This window comes from Trachemys scripta, chromosome 18 (assembly GCF_013100865.1).
Source record: "Trachemys scripta elegans isolate TJP31775 chromosome 18, CAS_Tse_1.0, whole genome shotgun sequence".
NCBI lineage: Eukaryota > Metazoa > Chordata > Testudines > Emydidae > Trachemys > Trachemys scripta.
The window spans coordinates 8,707,099-8,722,269 of NC_048315.1; the positions used below are offsets into that span (position 1 = coordinate 8,707,099).

General features: G+C 43.7%; 1 protein-coding gene across 14 annotated transcripts in view; it reads right to left on the reverse strand.

Moving 5' to 3' along the window:
- MSI2 (musashi RNA binding protein 2) overlaps nucleotides 1-15,171 on the reverse strand; it is a 388,856-nt gene that overhangs the window by 248,870 nt on the left and 124,815 nt on the right. The window lies entirely within an intron of this gene.

Below are 15,171 nucleotides of genomic sequence, written 5' to 3' on the forward strand. Positions count from 1 at the left end.
TGGAAATTTCTCTTTTCCCACTAAAGATCACTCTTTTCACTACAAATTCTAGGATCAATTTCAATATACTCAGGAGGAATTAATGTTTCCTCCTATAGTACCAAGCAGCAGGAGTAAAATTCACCCTCCAACACATCTGATAAAGTGCTACAAATTAATCTAGACCAATATCCTTGAAGTTTAACTACACAGCTCTAAAGAATATGGGACAGATTAGTTAATGTTTGGACAGCGCTTTGAAAATGTAAAGTGCTATATAAGTATTATTGTTACTAAAGCAGTTTGCTTGAAATGTCTCGTGCATTTACCATCTGGGGAAATAATGGCTTTAAACAGTTGGTTTGGAGTCCAAGTGCACTTAACTTTTTCCAAATATTTTCACAATTAGCCACAGATGGTGGGATACTAAGTTCTTCCTCCCATTTCACCCTAACTCCCAAGAGGAAATTGGAGGGTGAGGCAGGCACGGGTGTCGGGTGGAGTATATACAGGACTTTAACCAATTACACATCATGACTGCAAAAGGTCTTTCCACCCTCTCAGCTACAATGCACTCTGCCAGTGGATTCCACGGAAGGCAATTCAAACATTTTCTCTTACAAGCCATGGGCACCGTAAAACACTCCATCTCTTCCCACCTCCCACCCACCTTGATTTGATGTTCGGTTTAAACTGTGAGATTTGTTCCACGTGAATATGTCAGTAGCACGAGGAGCAAGTGAACAGATTTCTTCCTGGGCTGCAAGCAAACTCTTTCAGGATACAACATGCGTATGACTGACACTGATGCTTTGCTAAGCAACTTCTGTGTGTGGAGTCCATGAGGGCAGAGAGAATAGCAAGAGTTAAGAGCACAGACCAATCTTTTCATTCAGCAGATTGGTTCTTTCGTACAGTACACCAGCACTTTTATTTTTAATGCATCCTCAGCTGGTGTAAACTGACAGAGCTCTCAGCACCACTGAAGTCAGGGTCACATTCATTCATCTGCAAGTGGTGTAAGTCACCATTGACTTTCAATGGAGCTACACCAGTTTACACCTGCTGAGGTACTGGCCCAACATGCCAATTGCAGGTCAGACTTTTATTTCTAAAGCACTACAGACCACTGCAAAATATTATATATTGAAGTGTAAAATCGCATTAATACAGTGTTAATGCTACACTGTCACCAAAAATTAGTGCAACCCTCCTCTGCCTTCCAACACCACAGCTTCATTGACTCACTTTTGATTTACACTAGTGTAACTGGAGGTCAAAATCAAGCCTCAGTTCCAATAGCAACATTAGCTCAGCTACTTCGCACCTCCTTTATGTTTTATGGCACACATTTTGGATCAAGTAGCGCTATATTAATCTGTACATTTAACGAGAAAAGCAGGAATAGAAAATAGAACTGCTGAGCCAACCACGCAAATATAGTGTTACTCTGGGAACCTTAGCTTTTATATGTCCTGATTAATGTGAATAACCATGCAGCCATAACATTACAGGCTTTTGCATTTAATTTTGTAATTTTTTTTGTGGGGGGGGGAAAGAGAGAAAACAAATCCTAAAGGCAGATCTTTATTTTATGAAGTATCCAGAGAAACTCACCAAAAATTATAGTCACTTTTGGTAGTCTATTTTTGGCCCTAAACTATTTGATTCAGTGGCACTTTAAGGGATGGTTTGCATGGGATGTGCCAGACCAATTCAGATCATTGGTTTATCAAGCCAAGTATCCTGCCTCTGGCAGTCGCCAATCGCTGCTGCTTCAGAGGACAGGAAAAAACCCCTACTCTGAATGGTTCTAGACAATGTGCAATACTATTACCCAATTAGTACCTACAGGGTTTTCCATGTCACATTGTTTCACAAGTATATTCCTGCATTCTCTGTGTATCTAAAAGAAAGACTATGCTGAAAGTATGAAGAATCTTTTTAACAAGTTTTGCCCACAGCTGGCTATTTGCATCATTAAGCATCACTAGGTTATTTTAGTGCCCCATATCTATTAAAGGGATAATCTGAGGTGCTGTTTGCACTGTGAGGAAAAAAAGTCTGGAGGAATAAATTAGATTTTCTGTTCAGAAACTTGGAGACCCCTTATTAGGCTGCTGGGATACTTCCTATTCTCTGAGTTCACTTCCTTGATGTTTCCATGGCTGATTAAGGTCAGTGAGGACAGAGAGATTATTGAGGGAAAATAAAAATGGTAACTTATCTACACGTATAATAAAACACTACACTTACAAGCTTATTGTACGCATGTGCACCTCATGATATATAGATCTATCGTTTCAAAAGTGATTAATGATTTTAGGTGCCTCAGTCTTTGAGTGCCGTACTTTAGACACCTTAACGAAGCCTGTATTTTCAGAACGTGATGAGGAAATCCACCCTCTGACATGCAGGCCCTTTAAGATCTCTCATGATTTTGGGTGTCCAACCTGAGCCACTTTTAAGACTTTAGACAACACTATAATAAAGGCATTTATGTAATGTAGCACAGTACTTCCAAAATGTTCAAAGCACCGGACCAAATTATGCCTGCCTAAGCAATCCCTGTGCTTCCCTCCACATTTGGCGCCATCTTTCAACGTTTTTTGTACTGCGCGCTCTGTCTTCCCTTTCGGTCTGTGGGAATGGAGCCCGAACTGCTGAGGAATATGCTGAGTGAGTCTCGCCAGCACGTCACGTTTGGCAGTCGAGTTACTCCTTAAGATCCAAACTAACAGTGAGGACTCAGACAATATCGACTCCAGTAACGCGTACGACACGAGATTGCTTGTTGCATTCACAGACATGCTCACCACTGTGGAACGTCACTTTTGGGCTCGGGAAACAAGCACTGGGTGGTGGGATCACATCGTCATGCAAGTCTGGGATGACGAGCAGTGGCTGCAGAACTTTCGAATGAGAAAAATCTGAAGAAGTGGGCTGTAGCCCACGAAAGCTTATGCTCAAATAAATTTGTTAGTCTCTAAGGTGCTGCAAGTACTCCTGTTCTTTTTGCGGATACAGACTAACACGGCTGCTACTCTGAAATCTTTCATGGGACTGTGTGAGGAGCTTGCCCCCATCCTGCGGCGCAAGAACACGAGATTGAGAGCTGCCCTGACGATGGAGAAGCGGGTGGCTATTGCAATCTGGAAGCTGGCAACTCCAGACAGCTACTGATTGGTCGCTAACCAGTTTGGAGTGGAAATGTCAATCGTTGGAATCGTATTGATGCAAGTTTGCAGGGCCATTAATCATATCCTGCTCAGAAGAACCGTGACTCCGGGTAACGTGCAGGACATTGTGGCTGGTTTTGCACAAGTGGGTTTCCCTAACTGTGGAGGGGTGATAGATGGGACATATATTCTAATTTTGGCACCAGAACCACCTAGCCTCCGAGCAGTTAATCGGAAGGGGTATTTCTCTGTGGTTCTCCAGGCACGTGTGGATCACCGTGGGCGTTTCATGGACATTAACGCAGGCTGGCCCGGATGCATGACGCATGCATCTTTCAGAACACTGGCCTGTTCAGGAAGCTGCAGGCCAGTACTTTTTTTCCTAGACCAGAAGATCACCACAGGGGAAGTCGAAATGCCTATTGTGATCCTTGGAGACCCTGCTTACCCTTTAATGCCATGGCTCATGAAACCATACACAGAGAGCCTTGACAGCAGCAAGGAGCGGTTCAACAACAGGCGGAGCCGGTGCAGAATGACTGCGGAGTGTGCTTTTGGCCATTTAAAGGGCCGCTGGCGCTCTCTGTATGGGAAGCTGGACCTGGCCAATAACAGCATCCCCGTGGTTATATCCGTGTGCTATACCCTCCATAACGTTAGTGAAGGGAAGGGTGAAAGATTCATTCAGGCATGGAACTCGGAGGTTCAACACCTGGAAGTTGAATTTGAACAGCCAGAGAGAAGGGTTATTAGAGGGGCCCAGCGCGGGGCTGCAAGGATTGAGGCTGAAAGTCACCAGTAATGTTTGGTGCCCTGCACGGAAGTGAAGTGCAGTGGTTGCAGTGTTAGTAGAAATCTGTGTTTGCTACGCTGACTGCAGTGCCTGTTGCTTTCCTGGGCTAAGGTATCTTTTACTTTATGCAATAATAAAAAATGTCTTCAAAGCCAAAAAATTCATTTATTGAAAAGAAACAACTGCTTGGGAAACAGAAAGGGCCAGGGGGTGAGGTGGGAAATCGATACAATCACAGATTTGCGTATCTCCTGTTATCATACTCAGCCTTCCTATCTGGAGTGCTGTGCAATGAGTGCTGCACTTCAGGATGGCTATAATGCATGGTGATGGGAGTTGAGTGCAGTGGGTAAGACCCTTACCCAAGCTTTCAGGGCTGGGTGGTGAAGCTACAGTTGTTGTAGGCAGCTGGTGGTGACCCGGATATTGGGGAAAGTGGGTTGGAGGTGACATGGGGGCACAAGGGAAGGAGTTTTGGGACAAGGGCTGCGGGGGGTGGGGGGGGGAGCACGGTAGTGCTCCGCCTGCATGGCTATGATCGAGTCCTCTTGGCGCTCCCTGATGCTTATCAGCCGATCTGTGCTTTGCTGCTGGAGCTCCGCGCTTTTGTGCCGGTGATCCTCATTCTGCTGGCAGATCCTCCTTTCACTCTCCCTCCACTCCTGCACTTTTAGATTCTCATTAAGGGACTGCTGCATTATTTCATGCAGCACGTCTTCTTTGCTTCTACGTGGCCTCTTCCTAATTCTTTGGAGTCTTTCGGCCATTGATAACACAGACGGCTGAGATCTCAAGGTTGCATCTGTAAAGGCAAAATGCAACACTTAACAGAGGCAGCATTGTTCACATCAGACAGAGCAATGATTCCCCTGTACTTAAGGGCAATCACAGTCTACACAATAGCATAATTTGCCCGTCCCAAAGCAAGCGGACATAACCCATGGGAGCCCCAAAATGGTGAGTAAGCAGAGTCAAGGGGGACTGATTGTTTCATGGCCGTACTGTCCTGGGTTTCTGTGCCTTGGGGAGAGCCAATAGCTGCAGGGGGCCCCTATACTTAACACTGTCCCAACATTTTCCACAGGAGTTCATCCTGGAAGATATCTCGCTGTTGAGGGTGACCTGGGAAGGAAGGGAGGGTCTTCTACTACAATACAGCTTCCGCCCTGGCCCATATGCAGCTTGCCTGAGTGCAGCAATGGTCCCCCTGCCCCTCACGGCACAGTGGCGCGGACATGTTAGCCTGACTGGGACAAGGACCACAGTGGCTCTCCCAAGAAACCTGCGCAAGTGCATTGCCCAACTTCTGGATGAGATCTTTGAAGAGATTGCTGAGGCCAATCACTGCGATGTGAGAGAGCACATCAATGCCCTATTCCGCATCTAGGTATGCATGCAGCCCTAATCCTCCTCACCCCAAGAGCCTGCACTGAATAACTTCCTTCCCAAAATAAAAGCTACTTACCGGGCACCTCCTCTGGTCTTTGTCCTTCCCCAAGCACCGGCCGCCGCGACTGGCTACCTTCCTCCTGGCTTGAGAACAGCTCCTCGCTACATGCATCTAGGGATGCCAGGGTGTCTTCCTCCTCCTCAGCACCCTCGCTCCTGTTTTCCTCCTCCTCCTTCCTTGTTGCACTGGGCTCTGAAGTGTCCATGGTGGTACTCAGAGTGGAGGTGGGGCCGCCCCAAGTATCATGTCCAGCTCTTTGTAGAAATGGCAGGTTGTGGGGGCAGCACCGGAGTGGCAGTTTGCCTCACGGGCTTTGCGGTAGGCACTCCGCAGCTCCTTCACTTTAACCCTGCACTGCACTGCATCCCAGTCATGGCCCCTTTCTATCATGTCCCTTGATATCTGCCCGAAGGTATCGTAATTCCTACGGCTGGAGCGCAGCTGGGACTGGACAGCTTCCTCCCCCCAAACACTGGTGAGGTCCAGCACCTCACCATTGCTCCATACTGGGGATCGCTTGGCGCGTGGAGGCATGGTCACCTGGAAAGATGTGCTGAGAACACTCCATGCCTTGCTGAGCAAACAGGAAGGGGATTTTAAAAATTCCCAGAGAATTTAAAAGGGCGGGTCTGATGGTTGGTCACCTGAGGGCAGGGCAGTAGAGTTCAAAGTGATGACCAGAGTGGCTAGAACAGGCATTGTGGGACACTTCTGGAGGCCGATGAGAGCGCTTTAACAGACCAGGGCGTCCACACTGGTGCTGCGGCGCTCCAGCAGGGGGCGGGGCGGGACATCAAACATTATTCCTCTCGCCAAGGTGTATTACCAGGAGCGCTCTGGCCGCAGAGTCAGAGCGCGCTACGTGCCTTGCCAGTGTGGACGGGGAGTGAGTTAGAGCACACGGGGCTGCTTTAATGCGCTCTAACTCACAAGTGAAGCCATGCCCCAAGAGGGAAGAAGGTGGCCCTTCATGAAGTTATGGTCCACGAACCACCAATGGCGCCACATGCTGCTGAATCCCTAACCTGATGTGTTAAGAACAGTTCTTCAAACCTTTCTCCTCTTGCTCGACCTTCTTGTTACCTGCTCAGAAATCTCTATAAGCTCTATCACACATGGCTAAGCTGATGGATGCAGAGAGCCCCAGCTACTACCACATTCAGGTAACTGAAGAAACTTGCCATATTCAGACTCTGTACTGACAAAAAGCCGGGAACCCAACTTTTCCCGGGAACAGGATTATGTTTGAGAGGAACGAGGCTCCTTACAACACTGGTTTAAAGCTGGGACACAAGGAATAAAGTTACTGTGACTGGCAATTAAAGCACAGAAGGAAAACATTAAACAAGGGCGAAAGGGATGACCCAATTTTCCCCGATACCGCTATATTTAAAGATGGCACTACCCTGACTGCTTTAAATTACGCTTTGCTAATAAAACCAAAAGCAAGACTCCTAACAACCAGGACGTAGGCAAAGAAAAAAGGGGTTGTTAGCAGCACTCACTAAAATAATCAATTTAGCCTTATTCCCTCTCACTAAGAAGTAACTTCTGAGGACAGAGCCCTGGCATCCCAGGGTATGCGATTTTCAGTGTCTAGTGACACAAGGTCACATCAGCAGTGGGAAAGCGCTTCCTCTGTAAGGGGTGACTATTCTGACAGAGCGTCTGGCATGACTGATATTCAGGAACTCGCAGCATCAAAAGACAAGGTCAAATTCCAGAGAGTCAGAAACCAAAGACAGAGTGATGCTTGTGTTGATTCACTTGCTTTCACAATCACCGGGTATTTAATCTTTGCAGCTCTTTTCATTTGACACGATCAGCTCCTTTGGAGCCGTCGCAGCCTGAGGAGCCAGCCGAGGCCGTCAAGTAAATGAATCCAGATTTTATAAACAGCTATGGTAACTCACTCCCACATCACGGTCTATTGTTAACTCACTTGCTTTATGACGGAGGGATGGGGGGAGGGGAATGTTAAGTTACTAAAAGAAATAAGAAAATTAAGTGACACAAAAAAGTGATGGATTTCAGGGTTTGACTGAAGCACACATAAAACTGCAATTTGCAGCTGAAAGTCGGGTTTGCATGGGGCCCAGAAGAACCCAAATAGCCTTTGCGTTAACATGAATGATTTCAAGTGACCCTGAAACAATGCATGGTTTTCACTTTCTTTGGGGATGGGGGACTGTTTGCACATCAAGGAGCAATTTCTGAACTGAAATAACATGAGATCTGGTCTTCAGAGTATTTCCACCTTCTAGGAGCTGAAACATAGCTGGAAGTTCAGGAATAATGAAATTTTCAGCCTAGTGCCTAATAGGTTTAGGTGCCTATTTCCCATTTTCAAAAATGACTTGGACACTTAGGAGTCTAACCAAGTCAGGGGGACTCGGGAACTTCTGAAATTTTACTTAAGTTTTTTTTATTATTATTGTTGTTTTGTTCCCAAGCCCCTTAAAGCATGAGAAAAAAAAATACTACACACAAATACAGTGGTTCCCAAATTTTAGCAACCTGAGAATCCCTTTCACTAAAATGTCAAGTCTTGCAAACCCCCTCCTAAAAATTAATATTTCCAGGGATTTTCTCCTTTACTAGACTATAAATTATAAAAGCAGTGACCTTGGAAATATAAAATTTGTTTTTATGACATGCTTATTACACACTATTTCTTATTCATTATTTATCATTACAGTATTTTTATTACATTATGGAAATGCCAACACTCTTCCAAGATCTCACTTTCATAGCTTGTATCACTTTGAATAAGCCTGTTATAAGACAAGGCTCCTATGTTTCATCAAGGAGTATCAGATGTGAAACAGCATGAAGGTATTTAAGAAGCCAAATCAAAGAGTTCCTCCTACACAATCATTCAGGTCTTGAGCAGTCCAGGCAAACAACGCACGTTACAACAAAGCTTAAACTTGTTCTTCATAATCATTTTAAAAACAATACTAGCTGCCTATTTAATTTTAAAAACAGCAAAAAAATATTCACCTCTCTTTCCATTTCTTATAAGGAGTCTTGAAGTTTAAATCTCCTCAGTGTGATAGATATGCTTGCTTTGATCTGCTTAGCTCTCGGAAGTCCAGGGGCTCCGGGCTGCTGGCCTGTGCTGCCCGGGGTCCCTAGGGACAGCTCTGTCCGCCATTAGGGAATTCCTCTCCCCCCCCCCCCCCAAGAACCCCCTGTAACATTTCATGAACCCCAGTTTGGGAACCACTGCACAAATACTACATAACCTGTCTTACTCCTATAATGAACCCTGGTCTGACATGTCATACTCTTGGGCCTGAATATTATAATAGGTAGTCTGTCTGATCAAACACAGCTCAGACTTTTATTCCTACACTTGCACACCCCCACACCATCTTTTTAAGCTTAACTTTTAAACGCAATAGAGTTGAACAATCTCTTTAATCGCAGGAGTAATAGCAGAACCACTCACAGAGAGGGCTGGAAATGTCAGAGGCAGCAAAATTAGCAGGGCCTCCCCCATGTAAAAGTGAACTTAGTTATTTAGGCTGATACAAAAAGGGTAAGTCAAGAATGTGGCCCCACTGTGCTAGGTGCTGTACAAACCTATGGAGACAGCGCCTGCAACAAAGAGTTTAGTCTAAATAGGCAAGGCAGATAAAGGAATTATTGTTTGCACCATTTTACAGATTTGAGCTGAGGCACAGAGGGATTAGCTGACTTGCCCATGGTCCCATAGGAAACCTGTAGCAGTGCCAGGATTTGAATCCAGATCTCTTGAGTCCTAGCTCTGGGCCTTAACTACAAACCCCAACTTTACTTTCTTATTCCTAGTCTCTAATTACAGGCCATTCTAGCCCACAATATGCTCTGTCCTGTGAGCAAAATGATCCCACTCCTTCAGCTGCCACCAACTCTGCAACATACAGCATGACCTGGAAATTGGAATATCATGGAAGCTTAATGGCGCATGCTGCTATGCAAACAACAGGGTCCACTCATGACCCTCTTGCATTTCTCAACTTTGAATTTATGGCTAAATCAAATATAAATAGGCCCAACTCATGCTCCACTCCACTGATTTCAACATACTTGCACCTGTGCACACGGTTAGGTAAACTCACCCTAGATCTTGGACTGCCAGAAGAAGGGACCACCCCCTGCCATTTAAAAAGCACCACTGAATGAGTCATCAAGGATGTTTCTAGTCTGGTCTCCAGAATTTCAAGGATGGTGGATTTGATACAAGGCCAGATGTGTGAAGAAATTGAAAATAGGAGAGAAACTGGAGGATCCTTAGAGCTTTGGCAAGGAGCCTCCCACTCCCATGGGAAAAAGGATACCCTTAATATCAGGCAAATCAGGGGTGGGTTCTGCTGAATGCCTCAGAGAGTTTATGAGTATGTATTAACATAAAGCACTCATGCCACTGCAATGAAAGATGATGGCACATTTCCATTAGAAGCTGCTTAGACTCCCCTCCACGCTTGGGCTGAACGCACGCAGGCAGACACACTTCTAAAAATGGCTCAAAATGCCAGCCCGACCAGAGCAGACCAGGCACAGAACCATTTTAAATCCAGCTTTCTAGACAAGAAGAATCCTGGGGAAGACCCCATCGCTCTTGCCCAGGCTGGATTCCGTCCAACGTGATCATGAATAGAAAACGAAATGGAGAGGGGAGAGGCAGAGACACCTTCTTCAGCCTGTCGGCGGCGGGAGCAATATGATAAATATAGAAGTTCACTTATTAAGAAACGCTTGACAAGTAGCATGAACCCTGGAGGGGTTAAAGAGAGATGTATTCAATATGGTGTGAAAGTTAAACGAGAAGCTGTAACCATAATATACGTATCATATCTGGGAAAGTAGGTGAGGCCCCCATGGACCATTACATACCGCATGAAACTTTATGGACAATGTAATGTATTATTTTTAACGATTCCCTTGCCTACCACAGACCTTCTCCGCCAAAAGCAGTTTGCTTGGTTTGCAGTTGCGTTTTAGCAGCGATACCTTGCATATCGTTATGGTTTGGGTTTATTTCAATAAGAAATAACAGTTTTTACAAGATTCCGCCTTGTTAATATCAAACAAATAAACCCCCCCACAACCTTGCAGGGAGCTGCTGTACTGAAGTGCTCTGAGTATCCTGCGCCTTGCCCTGGTTTACTTCCCCTGGTAAACGACGTATCTATAAATATACCAGTAAAAACACTGGCACTTCTGCTAGTTCAAGTTTGCATTATCATCAGCCATCTCCAGGGAGAGGTAGGCCACAGAAATAACCAGCTGGAGCATCACAATGATTGCCCCTGCAGGAGATGTATATAATAAAAATTGAAAGCTGCAGTATGAACTTCTCACATAATTATTTCTGATGAATAAACCAAAAGGACAAGTATCTGTGCATGCGTTCACAGGAGCACATACTTTATGATGTCCATTAAAATTTAATGTATTTTTAATAATACTGTAACTACAGCAGGAGCAAAAAAATGAAATTTAAGTCATACAAATTGTGTTGTTGCGTTTGTGTCATCGAACAATGCATTGGAGGGAATCAATTTCTAATCTCCAGTGACATGGAGAAAGCAAATTTGCACTCGGAAAGATTAGCTCAAAAGCTCTCTAAACGTTGACAGAAATTAGTTTAAGCAACAGACTGGGAGCCAGGATTTCTGGATTTTATTCATAGCCTTATAATGGACACCCTGAGTGGCCTTGAGCCAATTCCTGAACTCCCAGACTCAGCTTCTCCACCTGCAAAATAGGTATAAAACCGGGACCTACATTGCTGGTGTGAGAATTAATTTGCTGCTTATAACATACTTTGAAACTGAAAAGCATAATAAAATAAAACTAGAAGCATCATTATTGTAACTCAGAGGTGATGCACTAGCATTTTTCCTAACTATAGAGCAAAGCAGAATAATTTAGGACTAAAATCTTCAAGGAGTACCTGGATCTCTTGTGTAATGAATGGATACTGGAGTGATCTTACCTGCCTGGTATGTCCCACCCTGATTTAGCACGGTTAGAATGTCCCCACTCTATCACGACAATTAGATGTACTTCCAGCGTTTTAATAAGTGATTGATGTATGTGGCACTGCCTTGTTAAACTTTATATGTTTAAAAAACCCAAATATTTCAAAATACGGTATTTATTTCAGAAACAATTCCTCCTGTACGAGAGACTGAAGCTCTCAAACCTCTTCTTGGAAGCTATTATACAGCCAGCCAGCCCAAAACATCACGGTATCACCCATTCTTGGATGAGTATCTATTTATGGACAAAGAAATTATACATGTGGTGTCCTCACCAACAGTGACACATCTCCACTCAAGTGTGAGTCACCTACTCATATAAGCACGTTTCTGAAAATAAATCTTATTTACCAGAATTAAATTCCACACACTTGGGGGACAAAATACCTACTTTAAAAAAAAATAGTGCGGCAATGCAGGAATGTTAAAAACAATACTGTATAAGTCTTCAGATCACAGCACATACGGCTTCATAAATCCATGGTGCAACTGAAAGCATTTAAGATATGGAAGTTAGACAGTCAGAGACGTTCTTTATAAACCATTGCTAAGGTCACAAAAGTGCTACTGTCCACAAGGCGGCTTTCAGAATGTTCTCGGTGATTCATGCTTTACAAAAATATATATGTATATCCATAGTCATAGGGAGAACTCACAGAATGAGCTAAAAGTAATTGCATAAAATGTAGTGCTAAACGGAGGGTTCAAACCACAAAGCTGTTGAGAAGGAACATTGAAAATGTCAGCATGGCTGAAAGACATTCACCAGTGGTGAACTGTTCTACAGATGCAATAAAAAAGTAAAGGGTACTTGGGTAATGGGACCAACATTACAGTTGTTGATATAATTTATATCTAGGAAGGGAAAAAAAGTAAAAATGGAACAAATTCAAACTTCTTTTATAGTAATAGTCTCCAGTTGAGCATAATCACCAAAGCTACAGTGATAAGATTGCCAAAACTAGACAAACATCTGTGAGATGAATTCATCTCAGAGGGGAAGCCAACAGCTTGTTATCATTAAAGAGGCGATGCTCTCTCTGCGTTTGAACTGCAGGCCGCCTTGTTACTGCATTTGCTGAGGCAATTGCACCAGATGTTGGCAGCTATCTTCAGATGGATGACAAGCACCTGCTGTTGGGGAAATTAAATGCTCATCAGCCTTCTTTACTGGGGAGGGTGTGAGGGGAGAAAAGGGTAGTGGCAATAGCTGACCCTTCAAAATAAACCTATATCTAGGAAATGACAGTGAAGTGTTGGCTTGCCAAGTGGAGAAGCAGAGTGGAAATTCGTTGGATAGCTTCCATAGCCTCTGGTGAAATTTGCTTCCCACCCTCCCAGTTTTAACAATTAAGATGGCACCAATTTGAACTTGTTAAACAGCTCCTCATGGTAATAGAGTCAATAGCAAAGTCACCCGTATAGCAACTTCTCCGCAAACCCAGCCTCACTCCATTCAGCAGGTGCTCCCCACGTTGAAAAGTTTACTGTGTAGTATCTTGAGGCAACAGAGCCCCACCAGAACCAATGCATCCAAGGTCAAGCATCTGTTTTAAAAAGAATTGATGTTCAAAGCAGAATCACATTCATGCCGGCACAAACTCAGCTTTGAAATCAAAGCCCTGCAACAGGGATATGCTTGCAGTCTCTTAACACTGAGAAGTACTTGTACCGGCATTCTTGTTTAAATTATCAGAGCCTTCTCTTCAAGTATTAGACAGCTTTCAGAAATGAACTCTTGTAAAATTTAAGCCAGCCTTCACAAGTCATCTCTAAAAAACAAAGTACAGACCAACATCCATCTGGCAAAGAAAAAGTGGTACTCTACCCATCTTCTTGTCCAGAAAGCTACAATCTGAAAACTGTGAACCCATTGTATATGAGACAGACACAGCATAATAGAATTGATGGCAAATACTCCATTCCTTTACATATAGTTTATGGGTCGAATTACCAAAGTGGTGACATGACAACACAGATATATATATTGTGCCACCTAGACCATCTAGAGCCCATTCCATCTTTCAAAACCATTCTGCCTGGGAAGGAAAATTAGAACTATCATTGTTAATTATGCAACACCATGAATTTGTGAATGTCCATGATGGGGACAAGCATTGGTTTGATCTAATCTGACCACATGCATTCTGGATATCCCTCAGATTAAGAGGCAGTTAATCCTCATTCTGGTTAAATTATCTAAATTGGCTCTTCATCTGAGCTACTTTGCCCTTGTTCCAATTTCTGGAGATTTATTTATATACACATATACTGCACTATATACATACTTTAAAAACACATTCTCTCTTTCATGGACCCGGGTCTGGGAAATATTACCCAGTTCTAGGTGGTTACAGATGTTGCTAAAATGAAAACAAATTAACGAACCATTTTGGTTCATTTATTCCTAGCCTTCTCAAATAGTTCATTTTCACATCACTCTGCTTCAACCTTTACTGAAATACTCCCAGCTTCACATTTTTTCCCCAGAACAATAAATGCTAAAAACCCTTGACAGAGTTCTACATATTCTAGTATCTGAACTTAAGTGTATTTCATGTTCTACCTCTCTCTGCATGACTAGTGCAAGTCCAATTAAATTGCCCATTCCTAAAGATACTGTGTGCAGACAGAGCAGATACATATTTTACATCTACAACTGGTTGAAAATTATCTACTGAAGTTTTTCAAGGAAAATGTGATTCTCCCCCCAGTTTTCAGTTTTCTTATATGAAGTCAAAATTGTCCATGGGTGGCGGTGGGTGGATGAGGGGGGAACCTATTCTCCAACCAGCTCAATTTACTTCAAAATGTAATTTTACAGTATATCCCGACAAAACAAAAAACAAACAACAAGGACACATCCTGTGCACAGCCTCAGAGTTATGGGTGGTCTTTAGAGGTAGATTTTCAAAGGCATACATGGGAGTTTGGTATCCCTGTCACTTTTTGTGCTTTTGAAAGTCTCCCTCTTAATCGGAAACAGTATAATTAAGAATTAATGTTCATGCAACTACAGCCAACAAACAGCTTGGGCAAGTGACTGAATATCAAAGCAATAAGAAGTTTATTGCAAGAAAGTCCTCCCCACTCCATCAGCATTTATTCTAATTAACACAAGATGAAAAGAAAATGTCACCTAGTAAAATTCACTGGATCTTCCAATTGATACTCCTCAATCGCTGTGACCAACTCACCTCTCCCCTCCCTCCCCACAGCTTGCTCTCTCTCAAGTCTAGAACTTCCTCAGTATGCCTGAAAAGCTAGGAAGACAAAATAATCCAGCCAGAAAGGACCCTGCCAAAGATATCCCTAGAGCTGCTGGAATCTTTAAGTGGTTGTCTGAGCTCCTCCACACAAAGATTCTGAATTGCAGACTGAACAAGGTTAACACAAAACGTAAGTTTAAGGAGCTGCCAAACCCCATTGATGATGGGAGGGAATACTGGGGAGACATCTCCTATGACAGCTGACATTCAGATGCACATTAAGCATGAAAGTAATTGAAGCCCATATAAAAAGCATGGGCTAAATTCACCTCTGGGGCAACACCAGGGATTACAGTGGGATTAAGCAGGGATGAACCGAGCCCTTAACATTACAGAAAACAATAGAAGACCAGTTTGCTGCCCCCCTGCAGGAGGGGGTGGAGACCATACTTTATCTCATCTGAATGACAACTGCTGCATCTTCCATGGGGCTCTGAGCATCTTCACAGTTTAGGAATTGCATTGGGGT